This window comes from Phasianus colchicus, chromosome 4 (assembly GCF_987193195.1).
Source record: "Phasianus colchicus chromosome 4, bPhaCol1.hap1.1, whole genome shotgun sequence".
NCBI lineage: Eukaryota > Metazoa > Chordata > Aves > Galliformes > Phasianidae > Phasianus > Phasianus colchicus.
In genome coordinates, this window is record NC_143439.1 from 52,223,169 (window position 1) to 52,250,805 (window position 27,637).

The 27,637-nt window shown below is 33.7% G+C and overlaps 1 long non-coding RNA gene across 1 annotated transcript; it reads left to right on the forward strand.

Annotated features, from left to right (window-relative positions):
- LOC149918257 (uncharacterized) lies at positions 1-26,893 on the forward strand. Its single transcript, XR_016466479.1, has 3 exons — positions 1-204; positions 6,809-6,919; positions 26,479-26,893. It is a non-coding gene; the product is annotated as an uncharacterized LOC149918257 (long non-coding RNA).
- The last annotated feature ends 744 nt before the right edge of the window (positions 26,894-27,637 follow it).

The following is a 27,637-nucleotide window of genomic DNA, read 5'->3' on the forward strand; positions in this document are numbered from 1 at the left end:
CTGGCCACTGCTTGGGGATTGTGCCCGGAGTTACAATAGTTACCATTGCAATTTTCTTTCTATTTTTTTTCTCCTCTTTTCTGTCTAAGTAAGCAGTCTTTATCTCAACCCATGAGTTCTATTTTGTTTGCAGCTCTTTCTCCCATCCAGCTGGGAGGTGAGGGGAGTTGAGTGTCCTATTCACATGTGGTAACAATTTCTGAAGTTAGTAATTTCTATCTAAGTTTTCAACTTACTACGTTTTGGGATATTTTTTCTCTATTTTCTTGACAAAAATGCATGGATATACAGTAAAGAAAGGCATACTTGTTATAAGGAATGCTGCAAAAGAGTGGGAATGGGAAGAAGATTGCTATTTTGAGTGTAGGTTTGGTTACTCCTGTTCCTTTAGTCCTCACTTTCTACTACCTATGAAAGCCCAGCAGTATAAATCCATTAAGTTTGGGACTTTCCTGATAACTTTTAGTGGTGGAAGACAGTGAAAAAGGTATTTGCCATCATATTTCCAGAATAGTTCCTTTGGGAGTCTGAGGGGAAGTATGGTTTTAGAGTGAAATTGTAGAGAGAAAGAGACTTTTTTGACAGCATAGTCCTGTCAAAAAGGACCTGGGGTACTGGTGGATGGCAAGCTGAATATGAGCCAGCCCAGAAAACCAACTGGTCTGTACCAAAAGTGCAGGTGATCCTCCTTTTCTGCTCTGCACTGGTAGAGTACTCCTCACCTGGAGTACTATGTCCAGATATAGAGTCCTCAGTACAGGACCTGTTGAGCAGCATCCAGAGGAAGGCCACAAAAATGATCCAAGGCATGGAACACCTCCCCTGTGAGGACAAGCTGAGAGTGCTGGCACTCTGGCATGGAAAAGGCTCAGGGAAGACCTGATAGCAGGCTTTTAGTATCTAAAAGGGAGCTTTAGGGAAGAAGGGGACAGACTCTTTACCAGGATCTGCTGTGACAGGACAAAAGGAAATGGTTTCCAATAAAACAAGATTAGATGTAAGGAAAAGGTTTATTACATTTATTCCCTCCCATTATCTAATCTAATTCTCCCTTCTTTTAGTTTAAAACTACCTCTTTTTCTATCACTATCAGACCATGTAAAAAAACTGATTTCCATCTTCTTTTTTCAAAGCTTGTAAGGATACAGTTTTGTTTTTCCCTTGCTGAGGGACAAACTAGAACTTCCTCAGCTTGGTTTTCAGCACCTGCATTCCCGCAATGAATCCATAGTGCTCACCTCTAATGTATTTGTCGTAGAAGAACATAGATGTATGCAATCCCAGGAACTACCTATTTATAGGGGAGTATAAATCAGAGTTCATGCTCATTCTGATTCTTCTTTTTTTTTTTTTCTTTCTTTCTGGAACAAATGTGTGAATAGGAAAAAATTCAGAAATAAGCAGAAATGTGTCGAAAAATAAGATACAGAATTGGTTTGATCCTTCAGAAGTAGGGATGAGATCATTCTTAACATGTTAGGAATCCTTCTCGTTTCTTATTGATCTGAAAACATTCTGTCCAAACAGTAAGCCATAGTGACTAAGCAGTACTGAATGCAATAGGAGAGCCTGAGTTCTCCGCTAATGCACCTGTGACTGTAGCTCAACAATTAATATGTGAACTTTCATATAGGTCTCTCTTGTTCAGTTTGGCGCTTTACAGAAATGTCCAATGCAATGTTCTTAATAAGCTGTCAAGAGAGATAGAGTAACTACTATGGTTAAAGTGTTTCCAAAGCTGGATTTAGTATCCCTTCTGGCAATGCATTTTGCTGTGATGCTAGACCAGCTCGTACGAGAATGGAATGACCATCCACTTCCCTGAAAGACTTTTTTTTTTTTTTATTTTAATGTTTAATTATTATTTTTTTTTTTCCAACAAATTACATTTTACAAGTAATTTACTGTAGCAATTTGTACTATCTTGTGGATCCAAAACATTCATTTAATTTATTTTTGATTTGGAAGGCTTTGGATTAACAATTCCAGGTACAATTTATTTGTCTTGTTTCACAAGGCATCAATCAGTGCTTCTGCACAAATATGCTATCTCATTTAGCAAGAGTCAGCTTAGGAGTTTGATTGCATTCTTTTCTAAGAATTAGTTATATTTAATAAACTAGTTATATTTATCTTCCTTTTCACATGATTCATTTGCTGTTTTAGAATCATTGATCAGTTGTTGACAAATGCATCCGAAGTAGCATAAACTAGAATTTTAATTATCAGATGACAATAATGATAGGATAGTCTCCTCCTCCATCTACTTTTGAGACTTATAGTTTGAAGTAAAGTATTCTGAATCCTGATTTCTCCTTTGGAGCAATTTAATTTGCATCTTTGAATATTAATCTTAGAACTTTCCAGAAATCAAGTATGCTTTCTTGGACCTTCCCTCTAAAATATATATCTTTTCATTCTTCATTTTTCTTTACTAAGGATGAATTTAACATAGTTATTACAAAGACAAGACATATTTATTGAGGTTTAGATAAAGCAGAGCATACAAGCCAGTCTGTTCAGTTTCTGCCTTCACAGAGTGTGAAATTCTGAGTGTGAAAACTCAGAATTTTTAGTCTTAACTGTAATTTTCTTCTCCGTTCAGTGACTGATTATGTCACCTGAAAGGTGGCCTCATAATATTTATATTACTTAATTCCTGCTTACAATTACTGTTCTTCTTCAAGTAGTTTCTTCTGATACATATAATTTTATTGAGTAATGTCTTGCATACATTCAATTAAAACACTCTTTGACTTTGTTACTTAACTTAATGAGGATAATGAATCTGACATCACAAAGAATGAGCTAAAAGTTAGAGAAGTATAATGCCTATCGGTATATGTAATTTCATTATGCACTCTCTGGACGAGGAGCAGTTGTAGAAGAGTGCGTTTCCTTTAAAGTTTTGAACTGGATTAGGACATTTGTTCTGCCTCCACTCTATCCCTCTTGTACTTACCACACTCTCTAAGGATTAAAGAACTCTTACTTGTCACCTTTATCTGTCAAATCAAGAAGGAAGTACATGCAGTGTTTCTCTTGATCATGAAAAGATTTGAATCTCAGTCAGCTTTGGAATACTTCCTGTGTTTAAATATTTTTTTGATGTAGGCAACAGCAAAAAGTTATTAATTTGTATTCAGTTTGATTGTTATATTTTAGAAATATCCTAAAATTCACTTTTTTTTTTTTTTTTTTTTTCTGATGATGAATTTGTCTAACATCTCTGTTTCCTCAATGGATGAATATGAAGCAGACTAAAACAGTTATCACATATTAACTATTATATGCAAAAATTATATACTGATTATACTAACAGTAGTATATAAAATCAGATGTTATAGTTTACCATATATATCAACTTTTTTATTAAATGAAAATCTATTTTAAAATATATTAAAATTTAATTCTAGCTAATAATGTAACAGAAACCTCAGTCTCTGGGTTTCAGGACCTAAACAGAGAGAGACGAATTGTTAGCAACATTTCCATAGTGATTCTTTTAAGAATTATCATAAAATTATTTGTACTTGATCAAGATTGGAGTGTCTTCATTAAATTATGTAAAATGTCAAATCTGAAACTAACTGGTAAGACTAAATTAAGGTTGGAAGAGAGGACAAAAACAGTGGTCTTATGGTAACAGTAAAACACTAATTCTCAGTTGCTTGCAAAAATAAGTGAACAAGTGAAAGTAATTGCAAATTGAGGAATTGTATTGGACTTCACTGCATCTCTTTTCTTAGCTAAGCTGTGCTCAAAATCATCCCTGAATCAGCCTTCTCTCTTTTTTTTCTTTTTTTTTTCCACAGAATGTGTTGAATAAAATTAAAACAAATTCAGTAATGAGTAACTCCAATTAAATTTTTTGCCTTGTTTTGTTTCATAAATTTGCCTGTTTAGTAGATTCAGTGAAGGGCAGGTTAGTTATCATTTAAAACTATTTCAGCTGGAATAGTTACTTTGATTTTTGTCTGATAAAACCAAATTAAAGTGACTGTTGGTTAGAAATTGGTGCTAATTTTGTAAAAGGTAAATAACAATTTACTTTTTTTTTTTCTTGGGAAATGTAGTATTTTTGATGTCTTGGTGTATTTGTAATTGAATTGGATATTTTGTTTAAAAGAAATGTCAACCACAGTTTAACTGCTGGTTATGCTCATGCCAAATTATTGGCATATCGAGGAATCGGAGAAAATGATGCAATAGTCTGAATTCTTCTTACAAGCTATGAATTTACAAATTCTAAGAGATAACTTTGACATTAAAAATTAGGGAAAAATCCTGCCAACTGAAGTCTAATGAGAACTTACCTATTGATTGGTATATAATTATATGTATGGTTATCTTTGAAGCCATAGAGTGCTTAGAACACCTTTCATTTTATGATAGAAGCAATTCTGTGAAAGATTTCCATCTTTACATTTTTAAGTACGCTATGAGGAAGCTTAATACAAATACTAAAAATGTAAAGACTAAATGAGAAAATAATTGATGGTTTATTTCAGTTGAACTACCTTGTAATTACACTGGCAGCCCTAAATTCTTAATTCTTTGTAGATTTCTTCCACAAGAACTCATCCTGTATTAGAGGTAATTAAGCCATAGGACTGCTTTACTGAAAGACAACGGTATCATGGAGATCAATTCAGAAAATCTTGCAGAAAGCCTTTGTATATGACTCTAGAATATTCCAGGGAACCAATCCTCTTTCTGTCTGCATATTGTTTATGCATTACTTATGTAATATCTGACAGTGTGCATGGAAAATACAAATCTGTTAAATTACAAAAAATTAAATATCCCTACAACAGATAGCACTTTTAACATCCTCACCTGGATTAAAAAAAAAAAAAAAAAAAAAAAAAAAGTTGGGGGTAATATTTTACCATGCTGTACTAAGGCAAGACAACAACAGCAGTTACAAACATCTTTGATGTTGAATTGTTGTATCATTTACATTGAGATATAGAGATATTAAGAGCCAAGGAAAGCCCTAATAAAAGCTTGTGCAGTGCTTTTCTTTCCACTTGATGTTCTATAAATAGGAAGTTACAATGAGGGCTTTTTAACATAAAGAAAAGCAAGATATACTGCTTATTTGGGTGTTTGGGTAGAATGAGGTAAAGGTTACATGAGAAATAAGTTAATGGACTGAAGTTTATAGCTGTGTGTATAACTGTCAAATCTCTGTGTAAATTACCTTTCTCTTCTGCTGGCTGGAATGCAAAAATCCAATAAACTGTTAATAAAAATGGAAAGGTCATATGTAAATACCACAGATCTTGAAAATGAACCAGAAAAATATGATAGTTTGCACACAAATATAATTTCATATTCTGCCTCATGGACTCTAAAATGGAATAAGTCTTATGATATGTGTTTTTATCAAGGTATGATGAGAGAAGATACTATTTGCTTTAGATACATAGAAAAAAAAGTTCTTTGATCACTAATTGGCTGTTTGTTTCTGTAGCATAGAAATTATTTGTTTACCTTATCAAGAATGCTCAAAATAGAGACTGACGGAGTTATTCTAATCATTCAGAAGATCATTTACAGTGGAATATACATGTAATGTTTTCAGTCCAGCAGAGTACACTCTTGTTTATGTATTTTTATTTACAGTGACATAGATTGTTAGCCTTCTTTCTAAAAGAAAAAATAAGTGATTTTGCAAGATGTCTGATTTCATGCTCAGAAGACTGGAATTTGAAGTGCCAGCTTCAAAGTAGTCCCGATTGCCTGTATTTTTGTCTTTAACAATTGAGATTCTCTAGGTATCTGAATGATATTCATTTATTTAATTTGAATTAAATAGACTATAGGCTTTGGAAAGATAGTGGTCTGTGAGTCTCTGAAGGTTGATGGAGAATCGCACAACAGCAGTTTTTCTTCTTTCCTGTCTTCTTTCTCTCTTTTCAATAAGGTTATGGTGTAAATATTTTCAGAATAATGCTTGCCTATTTAAGAAATTATTATTTTTCTTTTGTACTGATAAGCAGTACCACTAAGGGATATCAACCTCAGTATTTATAACTCAAAGAGATTTTTAAAGCAATTTTCTCTTAAAGTGAGCTTCAGGAAGAGAATTAGTACAGAAATGACCTGTAAGGTGTGTGCTTTGTAATCAGCACAGGAATGAAAAATTCAAACTGCTTTCCTTCAAAGCAACAATTTTATATCAAAAGTGCTCTAAAATTAGAGTGATAGCCCACTTATTTTTCTAAACAGAAAGATAAATGATGGCTTTAATCAACAGTTAGCACCAAAAATAAATCAGCTTACAAAAGCACCTTCTTGGTTGTTTGCTATTAAAGGATTTTCTTATAACAATTTTTAAATTTAATTTAATTTTGTATTATTGTACTGAATGGTAGAAAGCAAAGGTCACTAGGGATATTGGAATACCGAGGGTATTCTACTTAAAAAGAAGAATTGAAGAGAAGTCACTTTTCTTATTTTGAATTAGTTGTTTTTTTTTCCTAAATACTGTAACTTCTCAATTACAGAAAATTAATATATCAAGAAAGAGAGATGCTGCAAAAAGTATGAGTCTATATCAGACTTTCATACGACATGTTTTGCTTCTTTACTGACAAATCCCCATGTATATATAAGCAGGAAAGGGAGTAGAACTGAATATAATTTCATGATCTACGTGTATTAATTCTTTACACAATGAAATGTTAGTCACTCATCAAAAGCTTCTGAGTGAAAATCATTCCTCAACTTTATGAGACTGGACATATCTCCCATTTATGGGCTTTCATTTATGTATGCCTTCTGCTTTTATTTTTACCAGGGATGAAAAATTACTCTAATTATACATAAACAAGTATAAAGCTGCTGGAGCAGGCTGTCAGGACACTGGTGAATCTGCATAGGACTGTTCTGTATACTGCAGAAATGTAAGGTAAGATTCATCTTGGAGTGTTTTAATAGGACGATACAGTTTTTCTGTGTACAGCAAGAATAGGGAGTTTTTACTCCATCCCTAGGTTTTGTCCTAGAAAAGCCTGATGAAGTTGAATTCTTAGAACTACGAGAGACCTAGAAATCTAAGAAAGGGTAATTGAAAAGAGGCAGAGTGTCAAAGATAGTGTCACTCTTTATAAAGGTGTAACAAACTACTTGTAATTTGTTGGTTATGAATGGACAAATAATTAAAAGTAGTATGAAACAATTTTGTCCCATTAAAATATTACACAGTGGTGTCTGTGCAGACTGATAGCACAAGGAAACAAAGGAAAATCTTTTGCAAATTTACTGCAGTTTTTGTGTATGTTTAAATACAGATTTGCAAATTTGGATGTGTAAAAATCACTGGAAGGCAGTCTAAGATAATCAACATTCATTTGTGAATACAAATGGAGCTTAATTTTCAGCAATAAAAATGCCACACAGAAAGCATTAAGATACTTGAAAAACCTGGTGCTTCCATGCAGCTGGAGGAGCCTATATTTTATTCTCTGAGGTAGATCTGTGTACTGGAAAACCTGAATAGAATAAAATTAGCATGAATTCAGATTTTCTCAGGAAAAAATAGTACATCTAGTTTTGGATAAAGAGTTTTAAGGATATGCATTATACACTGTCATAAGGATTTGTAGGCTTATAGAGTAATGTGTGACTCTGTCACTATCTGCATAATTAAAAAAAGTTATTCCATCTCTTTTCTGTGGAATGCTTTTGAGAGTCTTGAGCTCAGTGACTTTTACAAACACTGGAAATGAATTGATCAAATAATCTTCAGAAGCACTGTGCTGTCACTTTTTCATTTGCTATGCAATTCTTTTCTCTATGTGCTAAATCATGTGGAAGGGAGAGAGGCACATGCTATAATCTCAGTAACAATAATTGGATTAAACACCTCTTTTTTTTTTTTTTGGTAACTCAGCATTTTTAAAGTGTTATGCTTTGAAGAACTGTGCAAGTTTTAAGTGTAGATTTGCAAGTGTTTTCAGTTTCCATTTCTATAACGCATATTTTTGAGCACTATTAAAAAAAATATCTACAAATCGGCTAGACAACTAAATACTCACAGTACATAATTAAATAGCTGCATCGAAACTGATGAACAATATTCTTGGAATACTCAGACTGTAATTGTGACATATGCAAATATTTCCTGGAGTCAGAAAATCCAGTCTTTTATTTGTTTACTTTAATGTTTAAATTATGTTTGTCAGTAGCATGCACAGAAATACAGTTTATATTTTTGTACTGCAAGCTAATCATCTTCCCAAATCATACCAAAGCTTGCTGCAGTCAGAAAGACCCTTGTCTCCACTTGTTAATGGATAAACAAAATGGCTTTTCACTTATCTATTCTATGTCACATCCTGAATACAACAGTTTGATCAATTTTTTTGTCATTCAGAAAGAATAGATTTTTTGAAAAATAAACAAGAAAGCTTGGAATTAATGGATATATTTTTAATATGGCATTATCTCATGGCAGTTGGTATTTTTATTTATATAGGCAAAATGTACAAATAAAGTTTAAAGCTTTCTAGATCTAACATTGTCAATGGTTTACGGGCTGGTTCAGCCCGGTTCCATGACTAGTGGGATGGAGGAGGACCCACAGCCTGGGAAAGGGGAAAGGTTAAGGAGATGGGCCTAAAAACAAAGCAGCAACAACGATATGAGGAAAAGCAAACTAATTTACTAAATCAGATATCAGAATGTAAGATTTTTGGAGTTGGAACACTGGTGTTGCTAGAAATGTAAGAGGTTCCAGCTTTTGCTGAGAAGGTACTTGTATGAAGACTGCTCCTTTCGCAGCATACTTTTTTTTTTTTTTTTGCCTGAACTTTAGGATTTTTTTTTTTTTTAACCTAGTTTTCATTTATCATAAGTAAGATTTTGTTTCATTCTACGCTTTTTTCTTTTTTTTATACACAAAAGTATAATTCTGGTACAAGTAATAATGTCTTCTCAGATTGCAATATATAGACACTGAATCTGATAAAAATCCCAAAGTAGTATTTAAAAATGTTAAAGATACAGTTCATGTGATGAACAGAAAAAATGACATCAGTTGAAGTGATGTTTTATGAGTTGCTAAACCAAACGATCATGTTCATATTTTGCTCAATTATCCTTAATTTTTGCTCTCTGAAGTGTACCAATATTAACAAAGATATGTTCCACAGCAAATTTCACTGAACACAAGGAGCTCTTGTAGTTCTCTGAGATGTTGGGACTGGAAAAGTCCTGAACATCTTTGGATGCTCACAATACTGATTTGAATTAACAAAACTTATGATATGCCATAGGTGTTAGAACATAGATTTGATTTCTTTGTTAAAATAAAAACAGAAATCTGATATCAATGGAAATGTTAGTTTTAGAATAGCTGTCAATAATTATTTTAATAAAATATATTTTAATAAAACATGAATGCACATTAAAATATAAATATAAAATATAAAAATATATTTTAAGAAATATGAATTAAATTGCTATTTTACAATAAACATAGATAAATTACTGTAAGTGTATCAAACTCGCATAACATTCAATCTATGTGAACTTAGTCTTATACTCAGTAGATTCTGTGAAAGCTGTGAAGCACAGAATGGGAGAAAAAATTTGATTTTCAGTTAGAACCAAAAGCACTGTATTCTGCAGTATGCACGGGATAGAGATAAATGTACTTATGTCTGCTGAGTCAACTGTATCACAGTTTGATTTCCTGCAGCAGTCTGCAGCAATCATGTAGGAATCCTGTGGGCAGACAAGCTGCCTTGGCTTCTTTCTGGTTGCTCAATATCACATACTCTAAGGGGCAGCATCACACTGCAGGCTGAAATGCTGCAGTCATCTCATGGTCATTTGTAAGCCATACAGAGTCTGAATGGAGGACCACACATGTATATCTCCTTTCTGACCTGTTCTCCCGTGAGTAGTATATATAAATCCTTTCATTATTCTAAGTGTTACTCTTGAAATCTGCATTAAAAGTGGCACATATTTGCACAGTGTAGCTTCAGTATTTCTGTAAGATTAAGATAAACAACTATTTTTAAAATTGTAATCATCAAAAGCTATGTAGCAGAAAAAAAAAATAATCTGTTTCTTTGGCTTTTTGTTATTTTAGGTCTTTTTTTGATAATGAAATACTTTTTTGCATAAAGAACTCCATAATTTTCCCCTCATTTACTTACAGATAAACAATAGATGCAAGAAATCATATTTGAATTTTTCCTTAGTCATGATTTATTTTTATTTTCCTTTTTGAATGATTTGCGTTATTTTCTGCTTCTGAGTTTCAGATCTGTAAGGCCTAGATTTATGTACTATCTCTAAGGTGTAACCCTGTTCTTCAGGCAAAGCCATTCATCTGCCAAACACAATGGTTGTAGCATTGAGTTTCATTCTAGGTTTTTTTAAACTACAGTACAGATTTTGTATGACCCACATTCCTCACTGTCTCCTCTTGCAAAAATCTGAGGTCAAAAACAGTGAAGCAAAAATACAATACTACATTAACACCTGAAGGTTACCAAGTTTCAAGTTATTTACAGTGTGTATGGAATACCACTGTTCTTTTTCCCCTATTTCTCTTGCTCTCTTTAATATATTCTCTTAAAAGCATTCTTACTTAAAGTAATAACTATGATTTGAGGCCTCATTATGATTCACAATAGCTTTTATTCTGGAAAGCTTTCATAAAAGTTTAGTGCAGCACTTGTGCTCTACAGCAAATGTGCACATAATACACAGAAATTTCTCTCTTTGCCCCTTGCATACATGTTATTATGTCATTGAGAGATGCTTGTAGTGACAGTGACCACTGTATAGCAGGTGTTCCGTGATGTTGGATAATAAAATCCCTATGGGAATCTGCATATATTCTCTTAATGTCAATACTCTCCTGCCAGCTTCAGCTTTTGAATGATAAATGTTTCAATTAAAGCTATTGAGATGTGCATAAAATAACTTGTCTGCTTCGTGTTAACCCCAAGTAGGTCTATGACATTATAGAATAAATCTGACTGATCTGACTGTTAGGTTTGGAAAAAAGAATTCTCCCTGACATTATTCCTAGCTTCCACGCGATAACAGAAAATATGTATCAATTATATATCTTAAAAGAAAGCTTTAGTTTTCTAGGATGCTTCAAATGTTGGCCGAAGAAGCAAGACAATGAAATTTCCAGCTGTCATTTTTTTTCTGATTTAGCTCCTAAATTATTAGTTTAGTGTTGTTTTTATGTTTAGCCAAAAAGATGCTTCAGTATCCCATGTAGTTGAAGACTGAAAGAGTATCCAACAATTGTTTTTACATGTATATTTTGAATGGCTTTATGGAAAGCTCATTTTGTCTATAGCATTTATATTTTATATTTTGTAGTTCTTATCCAATTTATGTATAACACTGGAAACTGTGCCTTTAAGTGACAGAAATAGCATGGTGAACATTATATAAAGGACATGATTTTATTTAACTGGCTGAAAAAAAAAAATAGGGTTTGATAGCTGATAACTTAAAACTGCATTGGCTCTACTTGCTACAATTTACTTCCATTGCTTTTTGTCCATGGATCATATGATTTGAAGCTATAACTTTTATTCTGCAAGTTTTTATGACAACTATAGATTTAACTGAAATAAATTTCATGAGAGCTTAAACCAAGAACATTCTAAGACTTGATTTTATAGGAAAATATGAGAAAGTAGGCACCTCTGCCCCAAGGAACAGGAAGGCAAATGTTAAGGAGGCAAATGAACAACTTGTTCCTTTCTTAGCTAAGTGATCAAATCCCGAGCATATCTCTGGTGATATGTGGAAGAGAAATGCTTTCTGCGTTGTGTTTCACCTCATTTCTCGAATATCAGCTTCAGAGCTGTCATCAGGCTGGAGAGTTGGGTGGAGAGGAACCTTATGAGATTTAACAAGGGCAAGTGAAGAGTCCTCTGCCTGGGTAGGAATAATTGCATGCATCAGTATAGGTTAGGAGTTGTCCTGATTGGAAAAAAGCTCTACTGAGAAGGATCTGGGTGTCCTGGTGGAGGGCAGGTTGACCAGGAGTCAGTAGTGTGTCCTTGTGACAAAGAAGACTGATGATATCATGGGGTGTATTAAAAAGAACATGGCAAGCATATCAAGGGAGGTACTCTCCTTGCACTCTGCCCATTTGTGTGGATTTCTAGTTGAATCAAGCACAATCACAGGCAGTGATGGAGCTGAACTCTGTACCCCAAAATAGTCAGGGATAGAATCATCAGTTACTTAGTAAAAATTTAAGTATTTTTAAAGAAAATGGGATTGTATGTGCTTTCTTTATTTTCAAAAATTGGAACAGTAACTTAATCTCACATAAAATGACTGCTGTTAAGTTTACACATGTAATTCAAGTATGAAGTTAAGCAAAGTTAAGCACAAGAAATCTTGACAGGCCACAAAATGTTACATTCCACTTCCCTATTTTTTTTTTTTTTTTTAATGTTTCTGCATGTCACTCACACTTAAAATAGTGCAATTTATCATGTATGAAATATGGTTAATACATAGTCATTTGCTACAAAGTCTGCCAGGAGACAGTTGCTAATTATTGCAACACTTTTTGATTTCTCCTCTTGTAAGATGCAATTTAAAAGAGTCAGTGGCCTGTACTGCTTTTTTTGCTCATAATGAAAATCCAAATTTACAACATGCTATTAGGCAAGTCTTAAGTGTGAATATTCTATGATTTATCCTCAGTTTGTGATAGATGTGACTATGTTAATTGAGAAGTGTTCTTTTTCCAAAGAAGAAAAAAATGGACACTTACATGGAATACTTTTTTTAGGGAGACAGATCTGTAGGTGGAGGCATTAGACCATATTTCAATTACAATACATGACTGTACTTGTGTATAAGATACTGCTTTTATCTTAATCATAACAACAGGAGTCAACTTTAAAAAGAGAGTTTTCATGGCAGAGGTGAAGAGCACGCAGGGTGGCTGTATGATGTACAAGCTACTCTTGTCCGTAGTGCAAAGTCACAGACTGTGGTAGTGGATAAGAATATCCTACAATGCATTATTCCCCAGTTGTTATAACACTTATCTTTTCTGACTTAATTATATAAGGTCTAAGCTGCTGGTCATTATCAAATGTTTTTGTTGGGTTGTTTTTCTTTTTTTGCCTGTTTATTTTTATTTTATTTTTAAGCAGTGCTGGCTGTGTTTTCTTTTCCGTCTCTGCTTTAACAAAGTGCCTATGCTACCAGTCTCTGAAAAATTAGCAAATATAGGCAATATGTTAAAAGAAGATGGTGCAGCTTTTGTTTGAGACGATCTGGAGCCTATAGGAGAGGGAAATATCGTAGAAAAACAATGTTTGAAAATCAGACCTGAATCTCTGAATTGTTGTATTGTCTATTAGTAACTTAGAATAAAAGTCAGGTTCTTTGAAGAGCTTTTATGATAGCTGTTTTACATGTTAGTCCACTAGCTTATGTTTCGTCCTGCATAAATTAAATATTCTTAAAATAAATTTTAATCTCATTTTAAAATATATCTAGAGAGTTAATAAGCTATTAAGAATATATGTTTTTATATTTTGTAAAGATGTGGTTTACCTTTGAACTATAGATATGGCTATGTATCTATGAGAAATCATAATTTAGGAGTAGCTGAATTGTAGTGAAGAGTCAACAAATCCATTGTTTTATATACAACAGTAGCTGTAAATAATTTTAGAATGAATAACTTAGTGATAAAAACAATACAATGATGCTTTCTAAAACATCTTGGGGATATCAGGTCACTGAGCTTTAGAATTTCCTATTGCTGAAACAACAATATTAATACAATATTAGCCAAGCAATTCTCAGATCAGTGATGCACTCTAAATTTCTCCGTGTCATTTTCATGTCATGCTAATGACTGCAGGAAAAATATAATGATTGCTCACAGTATCAGAAAACTAGACTATGGTAATAATTTAATGAAACATGGAAAATATAAAATTTAAAGTTGATTTTAAATAAGTTCACTTGGATAGAAATTATTTGGTCACAAATAGTTCAGTTGAAAAACTAAGTTGAATTTTCATTATTCCTACTTTATTTTCAATTTAGTTTTGATTTAGTATATATGTATCAAAAATTAGGATACTTCCCTTGCTTTATATTCTGTGGAAAAGTACGTAAGATTTTAGCTCCTGGTTTCTTTGTGGAATCAGCACATTTAAAATATATCAGTACTTTTTTTTTTTTATAAATGGTATCACATGAGTAGATGCATGTTCTTAACCAGTCAGCAAAACCAAACAACATGTAACAGACATACTGTTCTCAAGAAAAATACACTTTAGACAGACTTTTCCACAGATCAAGGGATAAAGAGATTCAGCATAACTCATCTCAGGGAATAATAGTCGGAGTAAAAGTTTTATGTGTGTGCATTCAATGGAAATAAATACCAGGTGCAAAAAAATAAAAATATATCTCCTATATACGAGTAATATTTCTTACCAGCTCCTGGGGGGGGGGGAAAGGATGCAAGAAATTCTATCTAATTAGGCAGCAGCTATATTAAGATAATTCTTGTGGGAACAACTTGCAGTAATCTCATATTTAGTGAAGTTCATGATTCCTTTCTTAATAATTCCAACCTGATGGACGGGATAGTTCACAGAGAATATGAAATTCTGCTGCTGAATTCCTTTTTCCTGAAAGTCTTTTTTTTTTTTTTTTTTTTGTTGTTGTTGTTGTTGCTGTTATTTTGTTTTCCCCATATCACAAAGCAAAGGATTACAGATTCCTTCCCAAATTTCTTTTGAGAGTATTGATTTTAAGTCAAGTTTCCACTCCAGATTTTCGACAAACAGGATGACCAGATGCCTCATGGAAAAGTTACTGTTACTAGATAGGCAACTGATGGAGCATCCAAAATTCAGATATCCTCATTATGTCTGAGATAAGTAGTAGTTACTTAAAATTGAATTTCAACATGTTGTCAATTTGAAAATTTAGACTTCATCTGATTATTTCCATTGCAATATTTTATTTTGCAGTTTTCATACCATCTGTCTGGTTTTCAAAAAATGCTTTTCCTGGACATGTGTTGACAAACAACAAAACATATATAGACTTTCCATTTCCTATACTGTATTACCTATCAAAGAAATTAGAAAGACTTTACAGATAAGTTTTGCTTTAAAATTCTTCTGTCACTACACTTTCAAAATGCATTTCCGTTTCATGATACATCTATCCAATGATGTTCTAAGCCAGAACTCGAAATAAATATTTCCTTTCACTCCCCATTTCTTTTCCTTTTTATCTTATTAATCTGTTGTACTGTAACAGTTGAGGTGCAGTAACATTCTAAGCTGAGCTGGCCACCTGCCTGAAGGTCAGTCATTTAACTGTTGTGTGTAGATTGAAAAGGAACTCAGAAGCTTTCTTTCCTATTTTAAACAGATTTTGTGTAATTTTAGGACATGGAAACAGCTGCAGCTTTCATTAAGGGAAAAATGTACATTTTAATCAGTTCAGCTCTCAAAATATCAAGTCATTTCTTTGTGATACCTTTCTTATGTACTTAAATAAACAGACTTCTTTGGGATGAGAAGAAATTTAAAATTAGACTATCAACCCACGAGAGTCCGTTGAAGTTCTGTGTAATGAACAGAGTTCTCTAAGTCCTGGTGAGCTAACACTGAGTAGATCAAAGCCTTGAAAAATTCTTCAGAAGGTGGAATTTATTAAAAACAAACAAAATCCCTGAATGAATATATTGCTTATGAAATATTCTGGTCTGACTAGGACCCTAGAGACCAGAGTCATTTCTGTTCATCCAAATAAAAGGTATAGTTGAAGTAGCAGCACGGTAGCTGTCTTGTATTTCTACAGCAATGTGAGAAAAAGGATGGATATGTGCCTTAGAAGAATCAGAAAGAAAAATATATCTGTACTTGGAAAGTTACACATATGTGTTGGAGGCAATACATACAGGAATAATTGAAAACATATGCAGCAAAGTCTAAGAGGGAAAAAAAAAAGATATAAAAAGAGCATGACAATGAATTCATATTACTGGCAAGTTGAATTCAGTTGTTCAAGTAATTCTACCAAGTGTGTAGAGACTAGGTTTAGACACTGTGCTTCTGGATTAAGTAGTGGCTGTCATACTAGCTCTGAGTCCAAGAGCAGCAGAGGAAAATGGCATACCTGAATTCATGATGTAGGAAGCTCTGGATTCCTTTGTATCTGCTAGTAGGCTTGTGCTAACAGCTGAATAGTTGTAATTGGAACAGTTAGTAAGAAGAATCACTCAATTTCATATTCATCAGAATGTTCTACAGAATATAAATATGTAAGCTGAAGTGATAAGATAACAAAAAGTTTGACATGTAGAAAATGCATTGACAAAACTCACCAAAGAAAGGCTATCAGTGCTTTGTCTTCTGATAACAGCTTTCAGGGTCTTCTTTTATTTCTTGTTCTTTTTTCTATTATCAGCATGTTTATGTTAGTGCCCTTTATAGGCTGGGAGCTTTCAAATAATGATGAGAAAGGGCTACACTTCAATCAGATTCACAAACTAAAGCATTTTCATGGTAAAAATGACTAAAAGTATGGAAAGAATTTGGTTTGCTTGGTTCTCTATAAGCTGCATGGAACAAAACTCCCTAAATGTGGATATAGTGGAAGTGCTAGTAACACATACGGTAATGTCTGAAGCAAAGAATGCTAATGTTACCTGTTTTTGCATGCCATCCAAGCAAAAAACTAAAAATAAACCCAAAGCATTGGAATTTATTTTATCAGTACCCTTCAGTGCTTTTCACCTTATGCTTTACAATTGGTTTATTTCCCTTTCCTTACATTGTAGTGCTGTATAATCGAAGTGGAATAGCCTAATCTTGTGGCTGAATGGAAATCCTTTAACAGCAAGTCTCTTATGTTATGGTTCGCTTTGACCACAGAAACAGATGTATAAAAATGACTGCAGTTCCTGCCATTATGGTAATAGACAAAAGTAATGCAGCCTGCTGCAATACTAAGGGAACTGTTGTAGATTACATTTTATTATCCTTTCATAACTGCTGCATTTAATTACTTGGATGACATTCCCACTGCTCTGCAAAGGAGATTTTATAAGTTATCAGTGTAGTTCCACAAGAGAATCATTTGGCCCAGGACAAGGGAGCACTTCCCTAACTATTTAAATGCAGACACTTCAGAAGAGGGAAAATGGAAGTCATTATTTAACAACAGACTTCCTATTATTGTATGGTAGGAAGTGCTTAATGAATTGGATTATTAACATTAAAGTTATAAGCATCCACTGTTTTCGTATCTTACCCAGAAACGAGAAAAGTTACTGAGCCAAAATTATTCTAAATGCATTTCCCTTCAGTTCTCAGTATCATACACAGGCTTAGTGGGTGACAAAGTGATACTTGCCAAAAATTGGTGTTAGTTGTTATTGTATTGGCCCAAAAGAGCAATCATCATTTTAGCTAATCAGGTTATAATGACTCTTCCTGCCATTACAGTTCATAGTTGGCAAAAGACCTATAGCAGGTGGATTGAGACTTCTAACAAGCTATCATCAGTGTAGTCATGTTGTATCAATAAGAAAACTGTTGTCCCATATTCCCTACTTCACAGATTTTCTTCACCTGGATGCCTTGCCTCTAAGTTAGGTATTTTTGCAGTTGATGTTTGTTTAAGCAATTCAGAGTTGTCCTGGGAATGTATTCTGTCTCTCGGAACTACATTACCACTGGGGGTGTTAAGCAGAAACTTCTATAAATCTTTTTGTAAAAAGATTGGAAAGAAAATAAAAACTTTAAAAAAAATCCTGGCTTACTATAAACTGTAGAGTGAGGATGATAAAATGAAGATGGCGGGCAAGCAAAGTTCATGTTATTGGCAGATTTTTGCTGACTAAATTACATTTTAGCTGTTTCAATTTATGCCTGGTGAGGATTTGGACTAGTATCACTGATAAGAAAACTCTTTGCAGTATGCACTGATGTTTTGTAGCAAGTGCCTCATTTAATTTTAGTTCAAATAGAACTGATTTGTCTGGCATGTAGGCTGTAATATCAAATTCAAGTCAACAGATTGCATCAGATGTTACTGATATTTATTCAGAAGCATTGCAACACCAATATTCTTTCCTGACTGACCTCCTGCTGTTCTTTAAAGTCCAGAGGGAATTTTACTTTAACATCCTAAGAACTTTTTTTAAACATATTTCACACATTTTCTGCTAGCTGTTTGTTTAGATGTTGAAGTGCCAAACGCAAGATTGTTGTCATGTTGACAACCACATTACGTTCTCAGATACACATGAATTCCTGCTGCAGAGGTGAACAGGCAAGTGGTTATTTTGTGACAACAGAAATGATAAGAAGGTTGAGCAGAACGTCTTTATGTCTGTATTTGTCTGTGCACCATACATATGCAACTGATTTCTGGTAGGTTATGGAAGGAGCCTGTGAGGTAACCTTAGTTCCCCAAGTACTTACCTTTTTTCTTTTTTGATGATTTTTTCTCATTGATTGCTCTACCAAGTTTTTGCAAATAGAAACAATCAAGTTTCTAGAAGTGGGCCTCCACTTTAACAACGAAAGCAGGAAAAAAATTGTGGAAAAGGACATCTGCTATATGTAGGGCTGTCACTATAGAGATAATGAAGTTTTGTCAAAGATTCTCTCCTGTCTGCTCAGAAACTCTGGCATTGCTTAGGAAACAATTCTTTTTCAGTGCTGCTTATGTTTATAGCATTTAAAAGCAAATAAAGTGAAAGAGATTTCAACAAGCTGTCTCACATCACAAATAAAAATGTTTAGTTTTTAAACATTAATTGAAATAATGCATTTGACCATACTGGGGAAAAAAAAAAATAATAAAAAAAAATCAATTACTAAATCTTCTCTACTGTTTAAGTTTTTATTGAAAGGAAGTTCTGAATGATTTCTCCCCTACTATTGTTGATCTTAGAACAGAGGTCATGATAATAATACAGAGGTCTCTCTGAAAGTAATGTATCCTATTTATTTCCATGGAAATAACAACAAAGAGCACAGTCACACTATTTGGTAGTGCAATTTCTCATCTACAAAACTCTGTTTTTCAACACAGTCACCACCATTAGCTATACATTTTCACCAGTAATGAAGAAGAGACTGTATGGCATGCTTGTAAAAATCTGCAGCAGTGGAGGTGACCCACTGTCACTACTGCTGCAAAACACCACCCACAGCCTCACTGTATTGACATCCACTTTTTGGTTTCCATAAACATTCAGCAAGCACTGATGAATGTCAGCAGATCCCACCTTTGCTTCATACACACTTCCATGTCATACATCGTTTTGTCAGACTTCCATTTGCTGCCATCTATTGCATGGCAACAAAATGTAGCAGAGTATTGTTTGGAGATTCAGCCTCTGCTGCCATACCACCACCATCTGCCTCTGACATTGTTATCCAACATAATAAAATAGGAGGAATTGCTTTTGGAGCAGTCCTCATAAATTCTTTCTATATCTTTATTTTGCTTTTATTACCTCTGCTAATGTTATTTTGATAATGACAGGCATCATAATTGTGAGTGAAAATATTATAACTGGAAGGAGTAGCAGGGGAAAACAGATGTAATTCCCTAAGTACCAAACTAAGATAGCTAACATTCTTGCATTTTTTCCTCCGCCTATGTGAATATGTCTTCTGTTATTTTGCTATGACTTTTATTATTATGAAGAGGAACAAGAAGTTATCTTTCTATATTTAAATCATTTTTTCCTTTCATAAGGAAATAATGAAACTGTTGAACAAAGAAATATAATCTAATTAAGTAAGCTTAAACTCAATATAATTAACTATCTCTTTTGAAAAGTGGCCTTGAGCTATTTACTTGCAGTGGTTATAGAACCACTAAAATTTGTCTTTCACTCCTAAGGTTATATTTTCACTTTGCTGTTATACCACTGAGCATCTGGATAAAGGTGAAGCTTGAGGAGGTGACAAGGAAGATGATTCTTACTGTAAAAATTGGTAGAACTTTTTTTAGTCAGATTAATGGCTTGAATCAGTGACTCAGAGTTGTTCTTCTGTATCTAGAGATGCCCGTAGATTGTAGTGTCCTTTTGTCTGCATCCTTTGCTACACAATCAACCATTCTGAGAAAATTTAGCCTTCTGATTTTTAACACCCTAAGGAGGAAAAAAATGCAAAATCAGCTATACCTGAAACAAAATCTATTTTTAAAAAAGCTTTTGCATTCTCATTGCTTATTTTCTTATTTCTAAGCAGAAGCTGCTATAAGTAAATTAGTTAGCACCACTTTTCTTGTGATTTCTTTAAAGAACCATAGTTCTGCAATTATTTTCCAAAGAAATAGGATAAATGGGAGCTTGAAAATATTAATGCATAAAGTGATTACTTACCTAAAAATATAATTTAATAACTCCAAATGATGGAGGGAATTTTTTCCTGACAGTTGTTACTCATGGAAAATAAACTTAAAATTTAGATTTCAGAAACAATTACTGTATCGTCAGAGACAATACACACATGCAAATTAATAAAATTAGTGGCATATAGGTATGTCACTCATTCTCATTTTAAATTGTTAATTTTAGCAAAAGGGCAAATCATTTAGTTCCTGTTTTACTCAGGCTAGAAAGGAAATTACTGCAAACATTATTGCTTTATTTCAAGGCAAAGTGCTGAATTCATAAAAGATATTGAAACTGAAAGAGGAGAAAGAAATGAAAACAAACAGTATGAAAAAACAGAGCAGATCTCAAAAAGATATAATGTATATCTCTTGACAGATTCAATAGCCTTGATATAATGTAGGGAGCCAGTTAGGACTTCAACAATGAAATTCACTGAAAGCTCATTAACAAAAGCTGCCTCAAGTAATAAACAGGAAAGATAGGGAAGAGTATGATGCTTTTGCCCACATGGAAGAGTATCTTCATCTTCGTTCTCTCTCCTTGAAGTATTTGCTGTATGACATTTGTGAGTCCGTAATCATAACATAACAGAATGGTTGAGGTTTTAAGGGATTTCCAGAGGACATCTTCAGACAGCCATAAAATCATACAATCATATAATAGTTTGGAAGGGTCCTTAGATGTCATGTGTTCCAATTCCCCTGCCAGGACATCTTTCACTGGACCAGATTGCTCGTAGACCCATCCAGTCTCACCTTAAACGCTTCCAGGGATAGGGCATCAGCAACTTATCTGGGCAACCTGTTCCAGTGTCTCACCACTGGAACCGTGGTGAATTAATTCTTCCTAATATCTAATCTAAATCTATCCTCTTATGGTTTAAAGTCCTTTCCCCTTTTCCTGTCAGTGTAGTCCCTGATAAAGAGTCCCTCTCCAGTTTTCCTGTAGAAGCCCTGTTAGTTACCTGAAGGCTGCTATGAGTACCTTCTGCAGGCTGAACAATTGCAGCTCTCAGCTTTTATGGAAGAAGTTCTCCAGCCTCTGATCATCCTCGTGGCCCTCCATGTACTTGCTCCAATAGGTCCATTCTTAAGTTAGAGATCCAGAGCTAAATGTAGTGCTACAGATGGGATTCCATGAATTTTAAGATAACAAAATAAATATTTCACTTTTTCAGAGGGTGTCTATGTCCCAAGGGAGAGAGCTGAGGAAAAGCATTATGAATGCTCCAAATGTTGCTCTATATCCTAAAATGTAGGGCTAAAATTAAGGATGACTCTTGTAACTGGCAATGAATACAGATGAAAAAGTGACTTACCTTAGTAAAAACTCAGAAAATTGCATGTTCTATAAAGCTAGCTATTGCTCTGAAGTCAGCTTATGGAAGACTGGAATAGTGCATAAATGTATCTAAGTTGAGAAATCAAATGACAAAATATATAAGTTGATAAAATGTGCCAGAAATTATAGGTTTTGACAGTGTGAATTACTGTGACTATGACTGACTGGAATAGGAGTTACTGAATAAATAAGTCAGTTTCTGTGTGTGTCAGTCTTCAGTCTCCTTATATGATATTTTATTTATTGCACAATATGTCTTGAATTACCAAAATGATCTGAGGAGATCTTAAAGATCTGTTAAGGAGGCTTTACAGTTTGGAGTGAACAAATTTGAAAGACTTTGGAGGTTTGATTTATGTAAACATACAGTGTGAATATTTATTTGAAACTACTTGACTTCTTCTAGCTTGTTTTTGTTCTAGATCTAAATGATTCTTTCAAAGCTAAATTGATGTATGGTTGTAGTAAGGGAGTAAATATTAACAGCTTTTTAAGTGTTTGAGTTGGCAGGGAATGCTTTTCTTTTGCCAGTAAAATTTGCAAGATTTTGATGTTTTTCTTCTTCTCTGTCTGTAAAATACTGATATTCTGTTATGGAGACAAATGAAAAAAATGAAATTGAACAAAGAGGGAGGAAGAAAGTACACCATTAAGAGCTGAAAGACTGAGACTAGTTACCCAGAGTGTGGGCACAAAGTCCCTGTGTTACTCATTATAGGCTAGGAAAATTACTAATTGACAGTGTTGTGAATCTGTAATAAAGTATTTTATTCCTTAAAACTACTTTTTTAATAGAAATATACGTGAAAAGAAATAGTGAAAAATCATTAGAAGGAATACTTATGGGTATTCAGTGATAGTAACGTGACCTGAAGATTCAAACAAGACCAATGTAAAGAATTAATTGAAGATAATACTAATGCGAGCACTAGGCTATTTATGTTACCTTGAACATCAGCTGTGGGGAAAGTCTCTTTCTATTTTCAGAGATCAGGTGAGAAATACTTTGAAGGGCTCAAGCCTAGGTTTTAGGGGAAAAAAAAAGTGCTCTCTGTCTTTTGTCAGCAATAGGAAAAATGGATAGCTAAGTGTCACTGCAATGTTACCTCTATCACAAACATTTGCATCTGAAAACTTCTTCTGTGTCAAATAAAACAAAGGGGCTGATAGCTATGCAGAAACTTGCAAACATTTGAGAGATGGACCTTTGAAATTGAGCTAGTGATTTTTTTTTTCTTTGCATTTTTGTATTTTGATTCATGAGAGTCAACAACAAGGTTGTTCGAGGCACCAAGAGATTTTCATTTATTTAAAATGCCATGTAATATTGAAGAGTCTGAAAAATGGACAACAGCTGTTGGCAAGGCAATGTATATGGTAATGTTATAGAGTATTTCACTCTAAAACCATTAGAAGGAGTAATATAGAGCACACGTAAGAGGAATAGCCAGATGAGTGTGACAGTAAGCTATGAGAAATTAATAATTCCTGATAAATGACTTCCCTTTGTCTTAATTCTATTCTTGAAACTTTTTATTGCGTCTTGTGAAAGTGATGTGTTAACTCTGCGATACCCCAAATTCACACTTTTGATGTCTCTCTTTATTTGTAAACACATCCAGCACACTGTTGTAACTCAGAATTTCAGAATGCTAATAACTGAAGACCTGGAATTCTTCTGGGGGAGATCAGAGATCTATTAGATCCTGATGGCAAATCATTACTAAGTTGGGAAAAAATGATGGTCGCTCAATTAAATTTTCATACGCATGCTTTTCATTTGATAAACAACTATAAACAACTATGTAAATATATATAAAATGCATGTTCGTTATTTTTGAAGAGAATGAAACCTACTCATTCAGAAAATAGTGTGACAACTTATATGACAAATAATTTTTTCTTCAGTTTTCTGTATTTCTGGGTGCCATACTTAAATGAAAATTAAATTATGGACAGCGAAGTCCTTCAAAAGTTACATTTATTAGTCCTTAAAGTGTTGTTTACTATAATAGCAAAGGAAACACTCAGGGAAAAACATCACTACATTTCCTTTTTTTGGTAAAATGTGTGGTTGATATTTAGAAGTGTGTAGGCATACTTCATATTTAGTAAGTGATACGTTAGGTAATTTTTATGACAAATAAAACTGAACATAGTCTGCCATTTTCTAGGTATCTAAATGGCAAATTGACATATGTTCCTTAAGTACCTTAGGACAAGCCTAACTATAAGCCTGAAGTATTTTTTTTTTTTTACTGTTGAGTTTCACATCAATAGCTGAATACAGCGTGTTGTGTTCTGCTGTCTAATGCAGCAAAGGTCAGAATTAACTTTAGGAATGAATCCTTGCAGTGTGACCATATGTTGTGGATCATTGCTCCTACTGACAGATAGCTCTATTTTTCTGAATAACTAACAGTTGATGTCAGGAGCTAGAGAACACTGAGTTTCATTTCAGCATTAATTCAAGCTGGATTAAGTTTGTTCAAAATTAAGATCACGTTCTATCCACAGATTCTTTAAGTTGTGCAGTGCAACTCTGAAGAGGCAGTAAGATGGAAGAACTTATATAGCACACTTTTAGACAAAGGTTTTAGATCCTCTGTCCTTAAACTGTGGGCTATTGGTTTTGTTCCTAAGTGGTATAGTTAAGTTTCTTTTTGCCCTTCATGACAGATTCTAATATTTTCTTTTCTGACCCATGGGTAATAGAAGAATGAAAAAAGAAAAAAAAAAAAGAAAAAGTAAAGCAGTTTATCTCTTGAAGCCTGCAGTCTTACAGAACAAGAATTTTTTTTCAAGATCAATTCTTGGCTTATCACCTTTCATTGAGTAGAAATAAAAATTAGGAAAAAAATTCATCACGATAGTTGTGACAAAATTGTATAGGAAAAGTGAAGGTAACATGGGCAGTAATAGTTTCTCTCCTCATTCCTGGCTGCAGATATTAGGCATTCTGTCCATACTTCCAGTCTTTTATCCTACCACCTCCTGTTTCTTGTTTTCCTAGCATTCAGCCTTACTTTGGCTGAGTTGATGAAAGGCAGCTGGCTCAAAGACATATTTGCATCTTTCTCTAGTAACTCAATGTGGTAGGCAACAGTTACATACAGGGAAAAGTTGGGATAACCTAAGATGCTGGAGAAAGAGCAAAGAAGGAGAGAGCAAGTAGTAATTAGATAGGTAGAAACCGAAGAGAGTGTGCTAAAGAGATTGATGTTTCTTAAATCCCAGGAGATACAAGCACTGCTTGATACCTTCAGAGGAAGAGAATTCCTCTCTGTAAAGATCTCCTTCACCACGACTTCCATAAGAAGAATGGATTTACTTGAAAAGGATTCTTAGGTGTTGTTTTCTTATATTTATTATCTTCTTTAATTAACACCCATGAATGCAATGATGATACTTTCTTGTTTCAGTTTACGTTTATATTTAGCATACAAACAGCAAATCTACTCAGTGAATCTCCTAAATGGGAAGAGAAGGGAGTATCTTAGCATGTCAGCAATTTGTACTGTTTTCAAATAAGTAGTCTAGTATGTTTCTTTTATTTTTCTTTGGCTTTAATGTAAGCATATTTAATTTCTTTTTTTTTTTCTTGCCTTTGGATGTATCATTTATCCCTTAGGGTATACTTCAGAGAAATGAATCCAGGGATATTATTTCAGCTCTGAAATGTGTGGAATCTACTAAGTAGCCTTGATTATAGAAGGGAATATTTGAATAATGAATAACATGCAATCATATATATGTTTCTTAAGGTCTTTTTTTCTGGATGATTCACAGGAAGACTTGACTACCAAATACCTGGACTGAAATATTTTTCTATAAATTTCTATATGAATGTACTTAACAAATCATTGTATGTGTTACAAACATTTTTACATTGTCCTTAGCTTTGAATCCTTTTGTATGTATTAAGGGTAGGAGGGTAGAAAAGTATTTAAAGCAAATGCTGAAATTAATCCATTTGGTATGATTAAGAATAATTCTTATGCTTAGCATGTTGAAATAGTGTGAAAAATATAAGAGATGCTCTTCTGATCAAATCAAATGGTCTATCAAGTTCAGTGACAGCGATAAATAATATTTGGAGAAGGCACACAAATCAGGCTAATATCTGATATTCATTTTCATCATACTTATCCACAGTCTTGTGATTAATTATCCTAACTGTTCACTTCAGCATTTAGTTTGCAAGTCTATTGTTTATGAATTCATCTAATTACAGTTTTTCTGGCCACCATTTAAAAAAAAATAGTGTGTAGAGTATAGGGCTAGGGAATTAGGTTACTAACGTTCCCCATGTTCCTTAGCTACTCCATTAGTAAACTTAAAGCCATCTCCTTCCATCATTCTTCTCCTTTGAGAACTGAAGATGACAAGATGTCCTTCACCACGTTAGCTGCCCTCTTTGTGCTTATTTTGTTTCCAAGATAGCGTCTGTGAGATACAGAGAGCACTATTACGTACACAACTACAAAAACAAAAGAACAGATCTTTCCTAACAAAGGTACTAATGGTTCTTGTTATACTGAATAAATGATACTTAATACTCATTGCATTTAATATTCAATTTGATGAAGCTGAATGAGATTTGAGGAACAGAAAACAAAAGAATAGAAATTGAGTTCTTAATTTTCTATAAAACCTGTACAAAGTGTGATTATGTAGTTATTAAAACTGTACATAATTCTTTTCCCTAGGTTGGCAACATATGATTACTTGCACAGGAAGATGCAGACCTTGTGGTAGATCTGAATACGTTTTCATTCTACTTCTGGAATAACAGGCAATTATTTTGCCACGGAAAATTCTGGGTAACGCAGTGACTGAAAGAGTGACTTGCACTGTACTGCAGAGTAATAGTTCGGCAAGAGTGTAAATTGCCAAGATATCAAGAAAGATTTTTAGAGTTAAGAAAGATGATTCACCTCAGAGACAAAGGCCTGCAATTCTGAGCTGCAATATCTATACCTGATAGTCAGAAAGTCAGAAAATACAATCATACAATAATGGTTGCCATTATGGTACCATCATAAGAAGGACTTTGACACTCCAGCCTTCTATCTTCTGCATTTCGCCCTCCCTCACCTTTAATACATATATATCTTCATAAATGGCCAGCTATTTCTTAGTGACTGGAATTTTCACTGAGACTTATGCATGATAGCAACTCTGTTATGATGCATTGACATGCAACATATTCCATGCAACATACTTTTAGCATGTATGTTAACTGACGATTTCTGAGTCTCTTGCTTGGTGATGAAGGTGTTTTATTTTGTTATTTGTCAGGGACCGTTGTTATAAAAGTTTTCTGCTATTTTAATTCTGAAACACAGGGATGAATATTTTGTTTTAGAAAGTCTTGCATAGACAGTTTTTCTTCTTCCACATACACTTTGTAGGCTTCCTGACTCATATTTTGTCTAATCTGAAGCAGGAGCTTTACTGAATTTCAGTTTTAATACTATTCTTGCTATCTTCATCAATATTAATAGGATAAGTCATAATTTTCTACTTTTCTTGTGAAAAGATGACATAGGATCCTTTCTTGGTATTTTTTATCTCATTGTTTCTTACAATCTGCTGAGGAGTCAATTGTGAATCACACAGGAAGATGATAGACAGGGTGTAAATTCTTGTCCACCTCACGAATGAATAAGGTAAACCACTTTCAAGGGTATGCAAATATTTGTGATTTGCAGCTCCAGAGCCTTGGTTAGTTCTGTGTACTGGGTGGAAAGATTATCCACTTCCAAAGAGAAGTGGACAAGGAAAATAAAAAAATTGCACCTGAGAAATGGCATCCTCCATACAAAGATGCTCAAGACAATTTAAAATATAATAATTTCTTCTTGG